At 44.5% G+C, this 23889-nt stretch overlaps 1 protein-coding gene and 2 long non-coding RNA genes across 4 annotated transcripts in view; 2 read left to right on the top strand and 1 right to left on the bottom strand.

Annotated features, from left to right (window-relative positions):
* DHX57 (DExH-box helicase 57) overlaps positions 1 to 23889 on the top strand; it is a 1970484-nt gene that overhangs the window by 781368 nt on the left and 1165227 nt on the right. The gene's annotated exons all lie outside the window — the stretch shown is intronic.
* On the bottom strand, positions 1551 to 3108 carry LOC138467633 (uncharacterized). The gene is made up of 3 exons (XR_011268124.1): positions 2446 to 3108; positions 2242 to 2352; positions 1551 to 1761 (listed from the first exon to the last, which is right to left on the bottom strand). It is a non-coding gene; the product is annotated as an uncharacterized lncRNA (long non-coding RNA).
* On the top strand, positions 3366 to 5186 carry LOC138467632 (uncharacterized). The gene is made up of 3 exons (XR_011268123.1): positions 3366 to 4291; positions 4385 to 4495; positions 4976 to 5186. It is a non-coding gene; the product is annotated as an uncharacterized lncRNA (long non-coding RNA).

Raw genomic sequence — 23889 nt, 5'->3', positions numbered from 1 at the left:
ATGCTCTCTCGGTCTATATTTATAGACCGAAGGTCTACACTCTTGTTAGCTATTAGTAAATTCTGTGCTGTTGTATTCATGTTCTTATTAATATAATTCTGCCAGCACTCATCACTAATGGGGTTAACTATTAAATGATCTTTTACTCCCTTAGCAGTTCCCAATAGTTGCCAGATTGACCTAGTATTTCTCTTTCTTAGCACAGATATCATACATTGCCATTGAGCATTTTTAGTTGATAAGTTCCACAGTTTTAACCAATTGTGATGCCTGTTCTTAATTTTCCTAATATTCGCTTTCACATTGGATATAGGAGAGGATATCTTTTTAATGTCTCTAATCTCTTTATACATTTTGCACTTTGCGTCTCTAATCTCTGTATCAAATTGTTTTCCACTCGTTTTGCTGTTGGAAACTATATCATATCCATACGCCAGTTTTGGAAGTAATGCCTTTAATACAGTTTTCTATTTCGTTAACTGTGAACCCTCTTAATATTGGCAAATGGGGTTGGCCAACTTGCGATTGTAGGTACCTTGTTTACATTTTCATTAGTCCAAATAATGTGGTTCCCTGCATCGTTAACCTCCACATCACCAATTTTCGGAACCGAGATTACAGTGGTCGAAAGCAAGGGTAAGTGTCAAAAATGAATGGTTACTATGTTTGTTCAAACAAATATCAAGTTCTTTAACATATTGCAGGTACTCAGTAATCCAGAGATGCCAAATGATGGCCCTTCCTGCATATATATAGTTGCCTGGACAGTTTCCTTCAGTTCGACCATTTAGTAATGTAAAATTCATAGTCCATCAAATAATCCAACAATAAATGGCCTTGCCTGTTGGATCATTTCTGAATGAAAACACTTTTCTTCCTAATGTTCTCATAAATCACACAGGAGTCACCGTCCTTACTCTCATTTCGTCCTTTTGGGCTACTGCCCACTTTGTCAGTATCATATCAATGTAATGAAAGATCTCATCAGTATGAGCAGCACCTGGTGGATCGTATACGTTAAATAACAGTGTACGCTTCATCACATTTTCAAAATTAACCACGACTTCCACTGCTAATTCATTTCCCAAAATATCCTTTGGAACAATACTGGTACACTTCAAATCATGTTTAGCTCCTATTATAAGGTGCCCCCAAAACCCCTCCTGGAACAGCTGGTATCCATCAATATGTATAGCAGTGGTTAGCCAGGTTTCCTGCAATAAAAATATACTGTGACTCAACAGGATATCAAGTGACACTCCTTTAGAAACAAAGTGAGTGTAACCACGAGTATTCCAACTGTCGAGTTTACATATTCATTGACTCTTAACAGATTTTGCAGCGAAAGCCCAAGAGGCACCCACAGCCACAATCATTATCATTTCTTTCCAAGCCGGATACTTCCGTTTTTTTTAACCATCTACTGGGGGAACCTTCTAAAACTGAAAATAGAAGAGGACCCAAAAAGTGGGGCCCTCCCGTCCCCTGCACACTGTTTACTGATGCCACATAGGGCCTTCAAATATATGGATATAGATATATAACAGCAGTTTGTTAGTTGAGCATATAACAATTTATTTGGCAAAGAGGAAAACAAAATTTGCCAAAAGGCACATTCTGTTGTACAAAGTAATTCGTGACGTTTAACATATTAAAACAAATTGCGAAGAAGCAATAAATGATGGAGAGGTGATGCTGTCCAATTGTGGAGTGGCCGACGCGTTTCGAGGGTAACCTCTTCTTCATAAGGGCCCAATTGAACTGTTGACAACATTTCAAGGAGACAAAAAGTAAAATCTTTTATTTTATTTCCATAACAGTCAAGGACTGACTGACAAGCTGTACATAACTCGGGATGCTAGCGAGATGGTGAAGAGCAGAATACTGGAGATCTAGTATGGTGAAAAGAGTGAACTAACAGATCAAAGAGAAACACTCTATACTAATAGCTAAACACATAACAAAGGAGATGTATTGTGTGAGATCCACCTACATGGTGGGATCTAGAAAATGGCGTGATGAAGAGTCAGACAGATCGAGATAAGCCAAAAGCGGTAGTGGGTTCTAAATAGCAAGGACCACCCTTGAATAGTGAAAAAGCTGAGTCAATATGGGGAGCGTGTTTAAGAAAAAACCATACCCCTCCTGTGGACGGAGAAAGAATAACTCCAAAAGAGCGCTACTGAATAAAATAAATAATACTTAAAATAAACCGGAATTGGTTTTAAAGAATGCACTCACTCGAGTTGCGGGACGAGTAGCCAAGGCAACAGGGGCATCCGTGTGGTCAACAAGTATTCGAAACAATTATACGATGCAGGGCATCTGCAAAGAGACACGTACTGCTGGCACCTAAGTGGGGACATATACATTTCTGTTATACTGGAGAAAAATAAACCTGGGGTCTCCCAACCGGGCAAAGGGACCCAAGTAGCGGTAGCTTACCTGTACAGTGCGGGGAACACTGTTAGTGGAAACTGAAACCGGCAGGCAGTGGCTCCGCGCGGTCGTAACCTAGGGAACGAGCTGTGCTGGGGACACGCCGTCAGACGTAGAAAGGAAACTAAATAATAAACATAGAAAAGGGCATAGAAGCCGGTGAGTGAGGAATATGGAGGCCATCATGCAATGGCGCATAGTGCAAGCGTACTCATAGGGACTGACCAGAGATCAGGATAAATAAGAAAAGTAGAGTTAATATGTTCCATAATGAAACATAAGAATTCTGGTGTTCACCATCGCAACGCATTTTATAATTTTGGTTCTAATGGAACAGAAATTTGTGAATAGTACAATAATCGTTACAGTCATGATAGATAGCACAAATGGTACATGCAGTTTACTCTTAATAGTCCAAAACAAATCATGTAGAGTCATGAGGCTACTCATTATATAGTGAGACAAGTATAATTCAATGGCAAGGGGATAAAAGATTGCGATGTAGCCTATTACTCATACAAGGTTCGAACGAATGGAGAGATGGTTCAATTGGTCATTCGTGAACAGGTGCAAACATTTAAGTGAATATAGGCAAGTCAAACATAGGAAAATACAGTTCCCTTGAAGAAAACATCAAAGTCACAACACTTGTAATGACAAAGAAAAAAATTTTTTTAAGGTCCGGGATACTGACACTTGTGTATAGTAGTTGGCGATGTAACATGTGAGTTTCACAATTCACTATAGATTGGTAATTGCCACCTCTGTGTGGACGTTTGTAGTATGGTCCAATTTTTACGCAGAGTTTTGCTGATTTGGAAACTCTGTCGTGAGTACTTTGAAGAAAAAATCTGTCTTCACAGGTGAAACGATATCTCACCCACAAACTGGGAAGAAATTCAAAATCAGAGATCCCCAGTGGCAAGGCACTTCATCGAATTCCAACATACGATTGCACAAATTAAATTTCAAGTCATAGAAATTGTCAAACGTCCACACAGAGGTGGCAATTACCAATCCCTGTTGTCACAGCGAGAGAAGTACTGGATCCACACACTTGACACTTTGCAACCTAAGGGTCTGAATGATGAATTCTCTTTGAGTTGCTTTCTATAGTGAATTGTGAAACTCACATGTTACATCGCCAACTACTATACACAAGTGTCAGTATCCCGGACCTTAAAAAAAATTTTTTTCTTTGTCATTACAAGTGTTGTGACTTTGATGTTTTCTTCAAGGGAACTGTATTTTCCTATGTTTGACTTGCCTATATTCACTTAAATGTTTGCACCTGTTCACGAATGACCAATTGAACCATCTCTCCATTCGTTCGAACCTTGTATGAGTAATAGGCTACATCGCAATCTTTTATCCCCTTGCCATTGAATTATACTTGTCTCACTATATAATGAGTAGCCTCATGACTCTACATGATTTGTTTTGGACTATTAAGAGTAAACTGCATGTACCATTTGTGCTATCTATCATGACTGTAACGATTATTGTACTATTCACAAATTTCTGTTCCATTAGAACCAAAATTATAAAATGCGTTGCGATGGTGAACACCAGAATTCTTATGTTTCATTATGGAACATATTAACTCTACTTTTCTTATTTATCCTGATCTCTGGTCAGTCCCTATGAGTACGCTTGCACTATGCGCCATTGCATGATGGCCTCCATATTCCTCACTCACCGGCTTCTATGCCCTTTTCTATGTTTATTATTTAGTTTCCTTTCTACGTCTGACGGCGTGTCCCCAGCACAGCTCGTTCCCTAGGTTACGACCGCGCGGAGCCACTGCCTGCCGGTTTCAGTTTCCACTAACAGTGTTCCCCGCACTGTACAGGTAAGCTACCGCTACTTGGGTCCCTTTGCCCGGTTGGGAGACCCCAGGTTTATTTTTCTCCAGTATAACAGAAATGTATATGTCCCCACTTAGGTGCCAGCAGTACGTGTCTCTTTGCAGATGCCCTGCATCGTATAATTGTTTCGAATACTTGTTGACCACACGGATGCCCCTGTTGCCTTGGCTACTCGTCCCGCAACTCGAGTGAGTGCATTCTTTAAAACCAATTCCGGTTTATTTTAAGTATTATTTATTTTATTCAGTAGCGCTCTTTTGGAGTTATTCTTTCTCCGTCCACAGGAGGGGTATGGTTTTTTCTTAAACACGCTCCCCATATTGACTCAGCTTTTTCACTATTCAAGGGTGGTCCTTGCTATTTAGAACCCACTACCGCTTTTGGCTTATCTCGATCTGTCTGACTCTTCATCACGCCATTTTCTAGATCCCACCATGTAGGTGGATCTCACACAATACATCTCCTTTGTTATGTGTTTAGCTATTAGTATAGAGTGTTTCTCTTTGATCTGTTAGTTCACTCTTTTCACCATACTAGATCTCCAGTATTCTGCTCTTCACCATCTCGCTAGCATCCCGAGTTATGTACAGCTTGTCAGTCAGTCCTTGACTGTTATGGAAATAAAATAAAAGATTTTACTTTTTGTCTCCTTGAAATGTTGTCAACAGTTCAATTGGGCCCTTATGAAGAAGAGGTTACCCTCGAAACGCGTCGGCCACTCCACAATTGGACAGCATCACCTCTCCATCATTTATTGCTTCTTCGCAATTTGTTTTAATATGTTAAACGTCACGAATTACTTTGTACAACAGAATGTGCCTTTTGGCAAATTTTGTTTTCCTCTTTGCCAAATAAATTGTTATATGCTCAACTAACAAACTGCTGTTATATATCTATATCCATATATTTGAAGGCCCTATGTGGCATCAGTAAACAGTGTGCAGGGGACGGGAGGGCCCCACTTTTTGGGTCCTCTTCTATTTTCTCTTTTCTGATTTAGGCTTTGTGCCAAGGCCTTTTTTCCTCCCCCGCACCTTTAAATTCTTAAACCAGCTCTTCTGTACATATAATGATGATTTGAATTTCTATATCAATTGTTACCAGGTGTGCACCACTGTCAGCATTTTTGTTTGAACCTTCTAAAACTCCCAAACATCTTTCACAGCACACAGGGGCAACTAATTCTCATGGTTTTGTATCCAAGTTGTAACCCAGATTAAATAATGTGTCTTGGTGGGACTGAAAAAAAGACACGATCAGCCATAAAGCAGTGCATACGAGAAAGTTTGTCAGTGTACTCAAGAGGTTCTACAAAATCAAAGTCCCTAGAATTGATAATTTGCAATGATTGAATCAGATGCAACAGTTGTAATAAGTCTAAATGATAAATTCACTTCTTCTGATGGTTAGTTGAAGCATACGGAATTGTGAAAATCTTAGCATCTAAAGCAGGGCTTTCGCTTCTCGAGATTGAATATTTTCCATTGTTCAAAATTCCTTCTGTCCCAGTCATGTTTGACATTTTAGTACACTTATTACAATTGTCAGGAGCAACAACTTCACTTTCTGACCCAGCCCCTTTTTGTTCAATAAAAACTGGATCCACATTTTCCTCTGCTACTGCATCTTTTATCAACCAGCTGGTTAAGATGCCTGTGCTTTTTGTTAGCCTCTTTTTACGAACAACACTCTTTCTTGCTTAGTTGTTTTGAAAATGTTCCTAGTTGTTGATATAATAGTGGAATTCAGAGGCTCGATGGTTCTCTTTCTTAGTCTGATTTGTTTTGTGTTCCTGCATTTGTTGACGCGTAAGCATCCAGTGTTGTTTGGGAGTCTGAGAGATTTCTGCTGTATCAGTATGCTTGTCTCCTGCCTTATTAGCATTCTGGCTACAATCATTAAGAGCCCTGTTATTAGAGGGTATGGAGGGAATGTCTTGGGCAATATTTAGGTTCCCACTTTCAGGATTTACCAGCATTTTACTCTCCATAAATTTCACAAGATGGGCCACCGATTCTCTTTGTGTTTTGAGATCCTCATGGATTCTACCAGAGTTTTAGCAGAATGTTGACTGCAAATTGCCATGTTCCAATCAGTGCATGAAGTAGGAGTATTTTACTCCCTATTTTTTAATGTTGGGAGTTAAATGTTTTTTACGGAGTAAAATTGTAAGTCTAATTCCCTATAGGAGTATTTTATAAGTGAGTAAAAATATGTTTGAACTGAAAAACGGAACATTGTTGTAATAATGATTTTTTTGCATGTAGTTATTCATACACATTAAGAGATACATGTTTACTTCTTCCGATTAAGCAGTTATAATAGTGTTTTCTTTCCTGTGGTACTAGGTGAATTATTGGTCCAAACATATCTATATAGCTGGGTGATTGAAGGCAGGGACACAAGGTGCAACGTTTCTATTTCCTATTGTTTGTTGGGAGTATTTTTATTTTTTGGGAGTATTTGAGTAAAAGTAGCCGATACACCCCTTATCTGTAGGGCTAGTTCCAATGCTAGGATTAATGCTTGTATTCGTCGCGTCATCAGCTATTGAGCGTTCAGTGTCATCTGAATCCACCGCCTCTGAATCAGCATATTAAACTGTAGTGGTAGAAATCCTTTGATTTTGCCTGATCTACCGTCGTGGGTGTTTCTTCCGTATTAGTCACGGAGGCAAGAATTACTGTTAAATCACAATTAGTAGAAGTTGCTGCAGTGCTATTTTGAAGCGAGTAACAAAGCTCCAATAAGGAGGTATTGTCAATAGCTGAAAAGGATTGGTTTGTAACGTCCAGAGCTTTATCAACACTCTTCAGTTTCTCAGCTTCAAGTCTTCGCTTGGCGCTGTTATTATATACTTCCATCCGGCCCTAGGCTGAAAGAAAGCAGTTAGCTTTCCCCTCGGCTCCAGATTGCGACCTTCCGTTTCCTTAGTGGAGACATGTAGAGCTTTGTATAATATTTCAAGTCTTACCTTACAAGGAAATCAACTGATAATCGCACCAGCAGGCCTCAGAGCTGCCGACTACAGAATTGTGTTAGCATTTGCTAACGGAATTACTAAGGTCACCAGTCCCTATAGGCCTCCAGCGTACCACGGCAGACTACTTCTGCCCCACTTATCCACGCTGCGCTCCACACTAATGTGAAGGTTTTGTGTGTCTGGCTCCTTCCTCCAGTTTGGCGCTGCCTCCAGTGCACCATAAACACAGTAAGCAGACTCCTCAGCTGGCTCCTCAGCACCACAGCAGACCACTTCTGGCCCACTTAGCCAATTAATAGGAGGCAAGAGGTGTACAGATATTGGTAACAATGCTTTAATGAGAAAGTCAGTCTTAACAAGTTTGCAGGATGGCATTTTCAGAGGGCTACCCTTAGCAAATAGGAGCTGAGAAAACCAAGCTGTGATAAAGGGGTGTCAACTGATGAGATTTTGTGACATCTATTGTTAGGTTTTTCAGAACCACTACCAACATGGGGCTCTGAGAAGCCAACCTAAGTGGACCTGCAAAGGATTGAGACAAAATAAATGAACTTAACTCTCTTTGTAAGGAGGACATGTAGTTTGGCTGAGTCTTAGAGCAGTAGATTTGTGAAAAGTGCAATTAACAAACACAAGAGCTTGACAACCAAAAGACTGTCCCCAGATTAAGCAGCATGTGTGCGTTAGGGCACACATATTATAAGATGAGTAATAGCAATATATGTACATTGACAGTTTAGGGTCCAAAGTTGGAACACACACCACACTTTAGAATTCACATTTAAAGCAGCCATGCTGTAACAATAGCCTAAAAAGGGGCGAGGGGGCAAAAAAGATGTAGCACAGTCTCAGGTCAACTAGGATTATAAGGCACAACTTACTTCAATACTAAGCATCACTCACAAGTCCGAGCTTAGTGTGAGACCGGGTGTGACAGGGCCATCTCTGTGACCTTGTCAACAAGGGGCGGGGAGCCCACCCCAACCCCCTCGGTGCCTGGATGCTGTGAGGCTCCCTCCCCTCCTTGGCGGCAGAGAGGTCAGCCTCTGGGCCGCAGCAGAGGACAGGAGACGTTGCGGCAGCTTCAGCTCCAGCAGAGACGCTGGAGAACATGCAATGTTGGTAAGATCCCTGACTTGGGATACCGCCAAGTAGCAAAACACTGGCAAAGGATGCCGGAAGGGGTGCTCATCACCAAAGGGGTACCACGCTAATCACCAACAACGCCCAGCAAGGGAGCATGGCTCCAGTTGACAGATGTCAGCTGGAGCCTGCGAAGAGGAAAACAACGAACCCACTGGGGATATAATTTATCATTAATTATTTCAGGTCTTGAATATTCCAGCATCCCGGGACCCCAGCAGAGTCCCTGTTGGAAAATGGGTGGGGCTCACTAGCCCTTTTGAGCCCTCCCATGGCCTTCCCCTGTCACACCCCTTGGAGGCAGGTAAGTGATTGGACAGGGTAAGTAGCCCAGGAGGCGGTGAAGGATGCCTGAGAGACCAGTGGAGGCGAGAGCGATTAGAGTACAGAGGCTATTGTTAAGGAGGGGGTCTGTGGAGTGTTTGTGTGTGATGAGAGGGAGAGTACGAGTATTAGAGGTACAGTAGGAGTAGTATCTGACTGAAGTAGTGGTGGTAGTAAGTGGAAGTAAGTAAGGTAGGTGGTGGGAGTAGCGAGTGAAGGAGGTAGGTGGTAGTGGTAGTAGAGGGGTGAGCAGCGCACCATATCCCCGGGTCTGACCAGGGGCTAGCGAGAGAGGTGAGCAGGGCACAAAATCCCTGGCGGTGTGGTGAGAGGAAGACAGTAGAAGTAGAGAGGTAGTGGAAGTAGCAGAATAGGAATTGTAGTAAAGCGGGAGGAGCGACGGTGACTGTTGTCATTAAGTTAGAAAGAAATTATAACAAGGGGAAGAGCAAGAGGTGGGGGAAGTAGAATGAGAGGGAAAAGGAAACGGGTAGAGGCAGAGTTAGCGGTACAAATGGGAATAAGAATAGGAGTGGGAAAGGAAGGAAGTAATATGGAAGGGTGTAAGTGGAAAGGCAGAGTGAGAGATTGGATGGACAGTGATGTGGTGGAAGGAGAACAGCTTAAGAGATAGAGAAGGGTCAGGTACGAGAGGGTGTAAAAGGTCTGAGCGTGATGCTGGGTGAAAGAAGGCACCATTCCCTATTCCCTGAGTTCTAACCACGGACAGGAGAGGGAAAGTTAGAGGTTCCCTCAGGTAGCCATCGTCTCAGGGCAAACACTGTGTAGAAAACAAGAAAGACGGATAGGTGTTAGCAATCAGTAGTTTACTAACAACCTGGTAGGGACTTCTGGGGATGGGAGGTGGGACCCAGGCCTTGGGGAAGTCGAGAGAGGAAAGGGCCAACCCTAGCGCCAATATTCCCGTCCCATTAGGCCCATAAGAACCAGAAGAGAAAAAACACCATTCGAGGGGATTGGGTCCTCCGACGTATTCCATATCTATGACAGTAATCACCACAGCTGTGCTGCAGTGATTACTGTCATAGCTATGGAATACGTCGGAGGACCATCCCATCGAAAGAACGTTACCAGGTAAGAGAGTAACTTGTTCTTCTGACAATTAAATTCAAGAACAGCCGTGGACGTTTCCAAAGAGTCAGTGTGGTTTTTTGTGGCGGGCTGCCCCGTCACACAGGGTAACGCAATCAGGCCGGAGATAGCTAGTTGATTAGATAATGCTGTTTATTATTACCATTGCATCAAACTACAATTGGCATCATTGTAGTCTCTTCCTTTTATTCTGAGCTGTCGTCAGAAAGTCTTCTTCCACAACCCTTCTGAGTTTCTCCTCTTCCCCTCCTGCAACAGTCCTTTTCTTAGTATGCCCAGGTGAGGTGCTGCTCATCCCACACCACCACCTCCATCAAAGGCTGGCAAAATAATGAACACCACCATCATTGGAGATTATTCCGTTAAACCCCCTACACTCCCCTGAATGGCCATTGGTCCAAGATGTTCCTACCCCCTCTATGCGTAGAAAAGTGCAGCTTCTCAACCCCATCCTCGTTTACAGCCTGTATGGTTTGTTTGTGGATCTACACTGTCCAAGTAAGAAGGCATGGATTCTAGTATTCTTTTGATCTCTAGCAGTGTCCTGCTGCAACAGGGTTGTTTCCTTAACTTGAATTGCTGGATGTTGAACAGGTGTGGCCGGCCCAATCTGCACTTCGTAGCCGCTATCTTTCCCTGGTTTGCCACAATGTGCCATAGAGCCTGGGCCAAGAGTGGGACACCCCTGGAAGCCGCATACACCCCACATCGGCCCTCACTCGTCTTATTCCTTCTCGCTGCAGTTCCTGTGTCGGCGGTTCATGTTGCTTCGGCAGCCCGTTAAGCGGTCTTTCACATGTTGTTCCAATGCCGGTGATTGCTCAGTTGTCTTCGCCGACAGGAATGTCTGCTATTCCTGACCCGCTAGGCAGTCCAATTCCAGCGGCTGTGGCGGCGTCCCCGTCAGTGCATTTGTTGGTAACTCCTGTTCCAATAATGGTCCCTGCTCCGTCGGCTGCTTTTCTCGCCCCGAGGATGGTATTACACTTAGCCTAGGAAGACAATTTTAACAGTGTTCAAGGTAAGGTGAGTAACCCAGATTTTATTACTTTAAGTAGTTCCTCTACTTGTATAGTTCCTGTCATTTCCCGTTTGTGTTGCATTTTCGTGCAAGAGGCTAATTTCAAGGGACTGTCACAGTGGCTTCTGGTTTCTCCCAGGCATACTTTTTAAAAGTTCTCACTCATCTTCTTTGGGACATGATGAAACTTACTCTTGTCTTCATCGCTGTCCCTAAATGATCTCCAAACCTTGTACACCTGAAAAGTGGCTTGTGTTCAACAAATGGCTTTCCAATTGTTGTTGGTGCTATTGACTGCACGCATATGAGGTTAGCCACTCATGCACAGGCTGAGTTGTTCTGCAACAGAAAGCTGACATATTCTATTAATGTTCAGATGTCCTGTTCTGTGGACTTGGTTGTCATGCTTTGTAATGAATTGCTCCCTGCGTCTCTGCACATGAATCATTTATTCTCCCTAGTAGTTCCATGCCTGATGTAATGAAGCTGCCACACTAAAGTTATTGGTTCTCCGTAAGGGTGCAGCATGGAATGTATAGTTAGTTGACGGGATGTGTGGTTCATAAATAACCCTGCAACCTTCTCTGTTATAAAGTGCCATGCATTATACTCGTGCTTTGTGTGCAGCCATAATTCCGTGACCTTATTGGCTAGGGGACTTCACAGATCCATGTGTAGGTGTGTGCCATTCCTTTTCCCTTTGCATTTTTAATTTTAGAAAACAGTGTTACAATGTAACAAAAATGAGCAGACATCAAATTACGACTGCATACCAGCCCTATGGTATCCTTGCATATCCTTCTAAAAACATGACTGGATCATGAAAGCCTTTATCTTACAGTAATTCAAAGTAGGTGCTATGTAAGCTTCTAAACCAGTTTGAATGCCCAGATTTAAGTAGTATAATGTAATGAAAACATACCAGGGCATTTGTGCACCTTTCACAGATGTCCCCCTCTTTCAAAAGCTATTCCGTTGTCTGCACCTTCCATCCCTTCAATGCTTTCTCATTCCGTCATGTCAAGCACCATGGTGGCCCCCAACCTGTGCCTTTTGCGTGTATTTTTGCAGCATAATACTCTCAAATCCTTTTCTGAAGGTCAAAGCACCTTTTATTAACATATTTAATTGTGCATCTTGTTACTGTAATTCCACCAATTTGTTGTACAAGCCACTCCTAAACAGCGTTCTTTGCATGGGTCAACGTTCGTTGTGACTTACTGCTAAACAACTTTGTATAAAGCAATATGTGAGGGTGCATAAGTAAGGCTTTGACACAAAGAGGGCATGTTTATGGGCAGAAACATTTAATATATGAAAAAGGGTTGGAAAAATGCCTCGGTCCCTAAAACTAAGGGGGGGGGGGGGGTTTCCCTGCCCATAAGAAAACAAATGAACCTGTCAGAATGATCAAATTATAAAGTCCGTCCCTGTTGTGTCTCCTTCTGTCCCTAACACTAATAGCATAAACTAACTGTGCAAGGAGGATCTCTTCCCAAAGTAAACATTTTCTTCATGAAACAACCAACAGAAAGGTTCCCAGACACTTGGGTAAAAAGTGGTAGAAATAAAGAAATGTTCAAAACTGTATGTTTTCAAGGTTAGGGTCATTAACCTTTTCCCTTTATTCCTTATTGTTGTCGTCTTCTCCTTTTTGTGGCCTCTCGGGCCTGTGGCTGCTTAATCAAATGTCAGTAAGTAGTTAACAATAAAAACCTCCTTATGCTCATCTTATTTATCCTACCAACTTGGCACACTCCTTTTGCCAAGTAGATGATGTATTGTGCTGTGTTCTCTTCTGGGTACGAATCCCTGACTCCAATATAACTGCTTAACTCTCCTGCAGAGCAGTTATGCTTTCATGAAACTTCTCATTCGGATGCAGGACCCAGACTCGCCACATTCAATTTGTCTTGGTATACTTTCCTGCCAAGCAAAACATCTCCTTTGGCTACAGGTCCCCAACTTCCAGTACTCTATTCGGCTTTTGCTTGATTTATTCCCTGGCCAAGCAGCAGTTCCCGTATGGACTGTCTTTTTGGGTGCAGGTTCCAGACTCTTAATATATGGTTTGGCATTGTTTTAGTTTCTGACTTTCTAATGGGTGTGTGTTCCAGACTCGCACTGTTTGATTTGCAGGGTCACAGACCCTCTTATTATGGCCTCCGCCTTCATCCTCTTCCTGCCCCAGACCTCCTGAACCACACGGGTAACCCGTGTACCTGTTTGTTTCCCTCTGGAAGGTACCAGTGTTTCCCGAGCGGCTGCAGCTTCTCTAGAGGCCCCGGTCACGTTACGGGCTTCTCTGTGGCCGCCTGCGGCTTCCTTGGCCTATGCATCTTCCCAGTGGTGCGTCCTCTTTGCTGGGTGCTTCAGTGGTTCCCCTGGGGGCCCAAAGGTACCGGACGGCAGCAATGTGAGCAGTTCTGGCTCCATGGACTTTGCTCGCGTTCTCCTCCTCCTCTGCTTTCCATTTCACTTCAGTTGACTCTCGCCCTTCTCGCTGCTACCTGGTTAGCCGGCTTCCTCCTCCGAGGATCAATCTCCGTATCCAACTCAGGTGTCTGATGTTTACACTCTCACATGAAAAGGGGAGTTGCTTTGGACAAATCGTGTTTGTTGCAAAACTACTGTGCTCATTCTGCTTCACAATGGTGATCTTTGGACTCCCGATTATCTTCCTCTTCTCAACCTTAAGAAACTAGAATGTTTATCCTGTTTCTGCCTAGTGATCCTTGTACTCCTGATTATCTTCTTCCCAGTACATGTCAAAGAGATAGATGTGAGATATTTTGCATTTTCTAAATTTGAACCCTGTCAAGGATATTAGATTGACTAGCTTGTGTGAGGAGTCAGAAATGAAACACAAACACAAGTTAGCCATGATTGTGGATAAAGACTTTTATTGAAAATAAAAGGGGGTTGGGGTCAGTGCCTCGCTGACCCTGTTCCCAGCTAATACTAAGAACCTGTCTGTGTCAGAATGTCCAAACAAAACTGTCCCATGTCCGAAGTTCTACTCTGACCCTCGTACGATAAACTTATCTCTAAGGTGAATATGGAAATGTCTTTAACCTTGGGTGGTTTAGAAAAGTGTTCATAAAGAAAGAATAATTGGCTCCAACACAAAATGTTCATCCAGGATAAAGAACCTTTGTCCAGAGGGTGGTTCCCTTCCCTGAATTCTACTTTCCGCTCTGAGCTTTTCCAACAAGTTATTTGGGCCTCTCTTGGCCTACAACAACACTTGCACACACAATTATCTGACTTTGTAATGTTGTCTCTTTCAGTGCACCTGGTATACTTTTCTGCCAGGTAGTGTTGCTCCTCCTCTCTTGGTTAATGCAATCCCTTTTCTCGGTCCTAATATTTCTTCTCAGGATTTCTTGGAATCTAATCAACAAAATCCTTTAATTTCCTGGTGTACTCTCCTGCCAGTGCTTCTGGGTCACGCACTTAAAACTGTCTGGTATACTCCCCTGCCACGGCTGTTTGTTCTCACACACTTGTAATTGCTTGGTATACTTTCCTGCCAGGGCTTCTTGCTTTCACACTCTTGTAATTGCCCAGTATACTCTTCTGCCAGGGCTTCTGTTCATTCAGGGTCTTTGCCTGCTCCCAGAGTTGCATATAGATTTGGTTGGATAATATCTACTCCTGATATATTATCCTATCCTGGTTTCCCATGCACCTACACTGTGTGTATTCACATATTGTAAAGGATTTGTTTGTAGTTTTATTCCCCCTTTAACAAAAATGTCAGTTTGTTTTCTCTCTCAATTATGTTCACAATTATTTTCCTTCGCCGTGGTCGCCGATATGCCTCGGGGTCCTGTGATGAATCCAATTGAGTCATCGCCGATCTCCGATGGTAACCAAGTCCAATGTGGCCAGGAAACGGCAGCCGCCACCTGATCCTGACCCTGGGGATGGCTATATGAGGGAGGATCACTTGGCAGGAGACGGCCTCTAGGGAGATGTCATGGCTTCATTGGATGAGACATGGTTATTCCTATTTGCCCTTGAAGATAATCCTCTCATACCCAATACCGTCATGGCCTTTTGCCATACCTCCACAGCTACCCCTACGAAGCATATACACCAAACTTCCAACTGGTCTAAAAATATGGAAACTATAAGACCACCTTTTCCAGTTCTAATTATCCATTTTACAGAACTGATTTAGCATTCAGAACTATTGAAAGTGATTTTCCAAGCCGTTTACATCAACCATCGGCAATGGACTCCTTTCCCCAGATTCACCCAAAAACTGGGACGAGGAAGAGGGAAAGAGCAGTGCAGAGCGGAAGATGCCACAATCCCAGTGAGCAAATACACCCATGCCTGGGAGATGTACTGACAAGGAGTGAAGGTGTTAGAGGCTGCTGCTGTTGGGGAGAAGAACGTATCACTTTTCCACGAGACTTGAGAACCTTTGAAGCATGAACTGGTGTGGTGGAGCCGGGCGTCTCACCATCCAGGGAGAAGGGAGACACTGCAAGGTCGGGATGCGCTGCAGAAACACCAGGAGCTGGTGGAAGACTCGTGGACGTTGGCCGATCGCAGAAAGCAGTACCTTACCGACAGGATCATGAATAGAAGCGGGAGTGCTGAAGCAAAACCTAGAGACACCAGAATCAAGAGAAAGCGGTCACAAGAGGAAAGCAGGCTGTACACCTTTGCCGCTTGACCACAAATGAGAGCCAACAGCTGTCGAGACCAGGATAGTGGGGACCCCGGGGCTTATCAGCGACCGTGCCAAACACTAACAATCATTAGCGCAGCAGACCGAGAGAAATCAAAGAGCCTAATTGTGAAACAAGAACGTGTATTGCAAACAAGATGTTAGGATTCCGTTTACACTCGTCTCCAAGTCGCCTCTATCTGCTACTGCTAAAAAGGGGTCACAACGCTTTGCAGCAAGAAACACCAACAAGCCTCATTCACATCATTCACATTTGAGGGTCCCGTCCATTCACAAAAACATATGGCATTATTACCATTTGCGCCCTCCTAACTATGGCACCCAGAGAGCTTTTATGTTCCGGACGTTAAGGCCACCACTGGAGGTTTTGCTCTCCATGCACTTCTTCCAACGCAGGTTCTATCACTTGATGTAATCACGATATTTAAGCATTGCATCCCCTGGCAACAGTGCTTCTGAATTTGCAGAAGTGCGTTCTCGTATCTGGAATATTGCCTTGTTCTTTGATCCTGTTGTCCTTTTTGAACTTCACACCTGTTGTTGCCTTGATTGCCTTCGTCTGCTCCTTGCCTGCTTACGTTGCCTTGGTTACACTGTCTAGAAGCTTGCCTGACCCGGACCTGCTTATTGGATTCCCTTGTTTGTTCCTTGCCTGCTACGACGCCTAAGTAACTGCCTGTTAAAGACATTGCCCGACCCGGACCATTTACTGGATTACCTCTGCCTTGCCCTTGACCTTCATTTCCTACTCTGTTTCTCAGCTAACCTGTTTCCTTGTTGGATGCCTTACTACGAATTGTTACGGAGCAACCTCCCCACCGTTTGTTTCTGCCTACAGCACACAGACTAGAGACTGCCTATTGTGTGTGAGCGGTTGGAATCCAATCGTCCTCGTTCCATCAGGTTCAGCGTTAAGACTTGAGACTTTTTTCAGTTAGGCGTCCTCGTTTCGTCGGGAATAAATACCGGGGGTTGCTCCGTTGAAGTTGAGGTTCCATCTACGAACAGCTGCCCAGAATCCTTCTCCTCATATTTGAACCCACAGTAATCTTCACCTTCCACGGCTACTGTATTCTAACTACCCTGACCATTATTCCAATCACTAAATACCTGAATATATGTATTACAGTTGTCTAATTACCATAGAGAAAGGAATCTAATGGAAGAGGCAGTTCCACTCTCCCATGCTCTCTCCAGACATCTTCAGCAGACCACTCACCACATGGAGGTTAGTCCTGGTCAAGGATAGATTGATTGTTTTTCTTGTTCTAACAGGTTGAACTAAGTTGGTTCCTCCTTGATTCTAGGTAGTCTTGTGTGTTCGTTGGGCTCCTTCTATCGAGGAATACATCCTGTTTTGTTGTTGGGTTCCTTCTTTCGAGGAATACATCCCGCTGACTGTAATTTAGTGCATTCAGTTGGTTGTATTGTTAGGAAGAAATCTTCGGCTACACTACGTGGTCAAGTAGCCACTGGATTTCTGACACAAGACCCATTCCAGTATGTGAATGTATGGAATGTAAATACATGGGGAACCCAAATCGAATGATATATCAAGAGAACAATAATATGCAAAAAAAGGGAATGCACAACTGTGAAAGTAGAGAGAAACATCGTGTGGCTGTAAGAAGCCCTGACAGGAGAGTATACCAGGCAATTACCAGTGCATGAATGCAAGCAGTCCGAGCAGGAGAGTAAACCAGGCAATTACAAGTGAATGAATAGAGGGAGCCCTGGCAGGAGAAAATACCAAGCAATTGCAAATGTGTCAATACAAGAAGTCATAAGAAGGAATGTTAGAACTGTTTTAACCCGATAAGAAGGAACTTTGAAAGAAGTACAATTACAAGGCTAATCTGCTTTGTAAGTGACAGTGTTATTGTGGACCAAGACAGACACAACAAACTATTAGATAAAGAATCATTTGTATTGAATAGGAATCCATGGGAAGGGAACCACCCTTTGGAACCAATACTCTTTATCATTGGAGAACATTTGCGTTGGAACGATGTATTCTTGTTTGCATACTTTTTTTTTTCTTTTCTCCAAGAACCTAAGCTTAAAGACATTTCCCTTTCCACTGTATAGTTAGTTTATATTGTGTGGGTCAGAATAGAACTTTTGGACACAAGGACAGTTTTGATTTTGACATCCGGACACAGACATCGCCTTAGTTGTGGTTTTAGGTAGGGAAATTCCTCTTAGAGCAGGGTCAGGGAGGCCTTTTCCCAACCCTTTTACTTTCAGTAAACGTCCTTAGCCAAGAACATGGCTAACTTGTGTCTGAGTTTCATTCCTGATTCCTAACAGCCCCCTCTGACCCAGGGTGGACTCACCAGCTTTCGTTGGTGTTTCTGGATTATATTGCGGTCAGCCGGTGACCTGCACTTACACTGTGTGCATTCACATAATTGTAAAGGGTTTGTTTGTAGTTTAATTCCCCCTTTAACAAAATGTCAGTTTTTTTTCTCTCAATTAAGTTGTTCACAATGATTTGCCTTCAGCATGGTCGCTGGTACACCCCGGGTCCCTTCTGCCTCTAGGTGGAGTCACCGGCTCTTGTTCCTCACAGAGAGGTACAGCTCGCTCCCGCCAGTAGCCACAGCAGCAGACGTCGACTCTCTGCTTCTGCTGCTTAGGTTTCCCGGGCACAGGTGTATGCGGGCAACAACAAGAGCGCTCGCTGGGCTTGTGGCCTCCTGTGCTCAGTCCTTCTTCCTCGTCCCAGTATTTTGAGAATTCTGGGAAAAGAAAGTCCATTATTGACAATTGGCTCAAATATCTTGGATACACATTTTCAAAGGTCTTCAATAGTAAGTAAGTTTAGGATGCTTGACAGGTGCAATTGGAAAAAGGTGGTTTCATAAGTTTTACATGCAGAACAAATTGGAAGGTTGGTCGATAGGCTTGTTGTCCACCCGATGAAGCCATGACATCACCCCAGAGGCTCTCTCCTCCTATGTGATCCTCCCTCATATCGCCACCCCCAGGGTCAGGATCAGGTAGTGACATCCGTCCCCTGGCCACATGGGAGAAGGACACAGCTGGGAAATCAGTGATGACTCCATCAGATAATCAGATACATTGCACCTGACAATAATATACATTTTCCTTATTACAAGGAGGGAGGGGATGATGAAACATTGGAGAGGGGTCTAGGGATACTACTCCCTGGGCATACCGTATTCTCTGAAGATTGTCATCCCTAATTCCATAAGGGGGTTCCTCCCCCCTTGTGATCCTCCCTCTGTGCTCCACACGCAGCAGTATTATTGTACTGTGGATCCCCCACCCTCGCCCCATGGGAAAGGTTTTGCGCTAAGGGAGAAGGGACGACAGCCTCAGATTCATCACATATAGCATTGCTTTCAAGAGGATCTGCAAGTCATCCTTGCTAAATTTCACTGTTTCTTCTCGCGATCAGCTTCTGTGCTTGCCATAACAGTACTGCATTGGTAACAAAGTCCTAACCAAGGCCTGTATTTCTGTGCAGTGCGACTGGTGCTTATGGCAGCATTACTACATGCACATGGGCATGCACATTTGAGGAATTCAGTAAACGCAGACAATTTCCTGACAGTCACAGAACTCCTTGGCGTGCAGCCCATTGAAATGCATTTCTGTCCATAAGCATTTAAACAGCAACAAAGGTGGTTCAATCTGTTAGACACTGGTACCGAAATATAAGTGTATGCCGATTTTCCTTTGGTTGGTCGAAATCAGTATTTACTGAGCCTACCACACTGCAACAACAAGATCAAAATCGGCACCTGTCACTGAGGTGTTTGAGCCACGGCAATTCTTTCTTGACTCTTTTAGTTGGCAATCATGGTCTTTCATTGTGCTTGTCAGGATGATGCTGTCCTCTGAAGAACCCTCCACCACCTCTGGTTTGCAAGGCCCTCTGCCTGTTGGCCGGCCCTCCAATCTTTGGTGAGTTTAGCCTTGATCAATGTGTACTTGGCATTTGGCAAGCCCAGTTGCCTTTGTATTGTTGACAGACTCTGCCACAGTCTCCACCAGCACCTCTTCAATGACTGCCTTTCTTACTCCCCCTAGCTTTACAGCCTCCATTCTGTCTCAGCGACTCACAATGCTCTTCTTTCCTACCCTCGACCCCCTGTCTTCCTCCTCGGTGCAGTTGCTCGTTGTCACCACCTCTTACGTACTTTCCTCCCATTCCTGATGTCTTTTCTCTGTCGGCACCTCCACTTCCCACCTTGATTCAATGTTTTCCTCCCCTCCTCTGCTTCTCTACATTCTCCTTGATGTTACCACCCACCTTCCCTCTGCATGATCCCTCCCCCCTCCTTCACTTCCTCTTTCTTTCACATCCACTATCCTCCTCGCTTCCTGCACCACCTCCACCTACTCCGCCATCTCTTGTACTACCTCACTCTCCTCACCACACTGATCCTTATCTCTATTTCAAGTGTTTGGTATAGACTTTTATTTACAAAAAAAAGGAAATGAAAAGCCTGTCTGCTTCCATTGGTGACGGCACCTGACTGATTTGGATATAGCTGGACCCCTTTTTCAATGGTAGAAACGGGCTAAAAACAGTGGTGTGGAAGGTTGGCCAGTGCAGTGGTTCAGATTAATTCAAAACATTCCATCCATCACTTATTTGGTTCTGGTTCACTACCCTGCCAGACTTGACTTCACAACTTTTTAGTCCCCAAAGATGTTTGCTTTGTGGCTGGTTTCCTGTTATATTTCTCCTTTACTAGGCGTAGTCTCCTCGAACTAATCCTTGGATAGTTTACTGTTGGGCCTTGCCCACTTGCATGTGGGTCCCAGACGCTGCTGCACGCAATGCGGGTCCCAGACCCTGTTGCTCTGCTTCTGCTGGGATCTCCTCCCCCTCCTTTACCTAGTGTCCATTTGGGCAGACCTGGTATACCCTCCTACCAGGCACGATCCGACATAGGTGTGTTCCTAATGTTGGTATTCCCTTGTGTACTCTCTCTGTTATCCCTTTGTAGTTTTTGGTATGTGTTTATCTGCTTTTCAAAGTTATTTCACTCTGTGAAATGCTGATTTCATCCCCTTGTCAGATCAAATAAAATGCCTCTTGTGTCCCCTTGTGCTCTTCTGGATGTGTTGTGGGTTTTGAGCTCATCCAGCTTCCTCAATGCCCTTGCCACTGGTCCGACCCTTTCCCTACCTTTAGGAAGCCTTGGGGCGAGCTTCCGGACTCTTTGGCGGGCTGTGCGGAGCTCCCTGTTGCTGCTGCACTCTGCGTTCTCCCCCTCATGGTTCTGCAGCTCTGGATTCTCCCTCACGTTTCGGGCATCTCGCGTCTCCCTTCTTGCTCTTTGTCCACTGTCTGACTGCCTTCTTTCCTGCTGCTGGTTTTGTCGACCTCACCTGGACGTCTCTGGTCACCACGACTCTCCACGTCCCGGCTCTCAGCCTTCGGGTCCCCCACGGAACGCACATCTCATTTCGTGTTCCTACAGGGCTGGGTTGACAGACAATTGAGTTCTTCTTCCCTTTTTATAATTGTGGGTGCTTCTTGACAGCAGTACCCGCGTGTGTTGGTTCTGCGGTGGGCCTGCGCCTCCTTGTTCAAGCTTATTCGTCTCAGCATTCCTTTGTATTACATTTGGGTAAGTCTCCCTCTTCCTAGTCCCAGTCTTTCCAAGGACACTCTCTTCTTTACTATATCATATAGTGGTATGGGGGACCAGAATGGGGAATGAGGTGAGTGGGGACGACAAAAGGGTAACTGGATACCGCATTCTCCCAGGGCCATCGTCACCAGTCCCTTGAAGGATTACCCTCCCCATGAGATCCACCTGCTGAGTACAACCCTGAGGGGGAATATCAGGTAGCGACCTCAACTCCTTGGCCTCATGGAAAGGGGCCTCACCCATGGAAATGGTGACCATACCATGGGATTTGTCACAGTTCCCGGTTAGTCCCTGTTTGCCACAGGTCGCCACAAAAATGTGTTGCATACAGCACACAAACAACATTCAAATCAAACACTCCACTAAAACAACTTATTACGTACACCTGCATTCTTATCAACTGCCATTTGGCACCTGCTCACACACATGAAATTAAGGAACTCATTACCACACATTCCCCAGATATACTCTTCCTTATCGAAAAATGGCTCAAACTCCACCACACAGCTATTATCCTTGACATGCATCCTCTGCACTATTTCATACACCAGAGGGACCGCACACAGAATCAAGGTGGCGGGATTGCCATCATATATAAAGACACAATCCCACTTAGTAATCCCACCCTATGCACATCCTTTGATGCACTCTCTCTCACTTGTTCCCCTCCATCACACCCACACCCCATCTTTCTCAACCTCATTTATCGCCCTCCTACACACAATCCCAACTTCAACACTGACTGGACTGACTGGACTAACTACACTACTAACAACCACATCTCCCCCTGCAACATCTACCTTGGCGACTTCAACATTGGTAGTTCCCTTCCAGACACCAATCCCATACTAAAGACTATCCTCTCTCCATTCACCCCTTATCACCTCACACAACTCATCACCCATCCCACACACATTGCTGGCAACACCCTGGAACTTTTGATCGCAATCAAGAATCGTGTCTCTGAGGATAGTCGAAACTGGATATCGTGGTCTGACCACTTTGCTATCCCTTCACGCTTACACTACCACACACATCCCACCACCTGCCACACATCCTGCTTGCCCCCCAACCAGACAAACCAAACACATTATAGACATAGCTTTAGCACCACATATACCACTGCCCCCCACGCACCTACCTCCATCCTACTACATCAATACAACACCATCACCACACAGGCACGTGACAAAATTGCACCCCTCAAATAAAAAAAAACTCACAACCACCGCAAACCATGTTAAACAGTTCCCTCCTCTCTGTCAAGCAGGAAGCCATATGCCTAGCAAGAGCCTGGCAAAATAATCCATACCCTCAACTAGGACACCCCTCAGACACTTCTGCAACAAATATAAAACAGCCTTGTGCAATGCCAAAGCCACCCATTACTTCCAAGAGCTCCAATGTGCCACCAATCGTACCCAGAAACTATTCAACATTGTCAAATCACTCTCTAAACACCTGCTCCCCCATCCACTGCACTATTCTACTTCCTCATGAAGTACTTCAACTCCAAAATAGACATAAGGACAGCCCTCCCCTCAGCTCTACCACTCACCCCCACTCCCAAACATTTCAGTACATGGGACACCGTCAACCCCATCGACACGGACACCCTCACTATCAAAACTAAACCTGCACACTTCATGGATGATGCATAACCACCTCAAGCTGCATCCAATTGCATCACCACCCTGGCTCCCCACTGGCTCAAAATCATCAAATCATGTCTTTCACAAGGTACTATTCCCACAAAACGGGACAAATCTCACTACTCCTCAATAAACCATCCTTTGATCCCAGGCTCCCTGAAAATGAATGCCCCATTACTATCCTTCCATACCTCACCAGAATCATGGAACGCTTTCTAACTAGCCAAATGTAACAACACATCACCACAAACAACCTACTCGACCGCTTACAATCTGACTTGCCGCCTGGACACAGCACTGAGACCGCTACTCTGCATATCCTTGATGACATCCACAGCATCACAGACAAAGGACACACAGCACATCTCGTACTCCTTGATCTCTCTGCAGCCTTTGACACCATCGGCGACACCATTCTACTAGACAACATAGCTCACAGGATGAATCTCTCTGTCACCATACTCGACTGTTCATCCCCTTTCTCACTGACCGGGCACACTTTGTCTCCATACCCCCTTATCGATCAGATCCAACCCCTGTCAAATATGGGGTCCTGCAAGGCTCCTCCCTAGCTCCACTCCTCTTCCACCTATATGTTGAATCCCTTGAACAGACCCTTAGCAAACAATGCTCATTTCCACCAATATGCAGATGACACACAAAAATACTTCAAAATGTCATTCCCTTCACAACTCCACACCCTTAAAAACTGTCTCTTCACCATCAAAAAAATGGATGGCCACCCACCTCCCCAAACACAACCCTTCCAAAACAGAATACCTCTGCATCTGCCCCCCCAAGGCATAAACCCGACCTACCCCGGATCCAAGGACCCCCCACAGACAACCTATGCATATCCCTCTCCACAACTATCAAATCCCTTATCTTCACCATCGACCCCCACCTTTCCTTCACACACCACATAGCTGCTGTCACCAAAACACGCAATCTACAACTACACTGCCTACGCAAAATTGACATATTCTTCCTCATGACGACATCCAC

Source organism: Ambystoma mexicanum, chromosome 4q (assembly GCF_040938575.1).
Source record: "Ambystoma mexicanum isolate Mex_15411 chromosome 4q, UKY_AmexF1_1, whole genome shotgun sequence".
Lineage (NCBI taxonomy): Eukaryota > Metazoa > Chordata > Amphibia > Caudata > Ambystomatidae > Ambystoma > Ambystoma mexicanum.
This window is presented reverse-complemented; position numbering and strand designations above follow the sequence as displayed.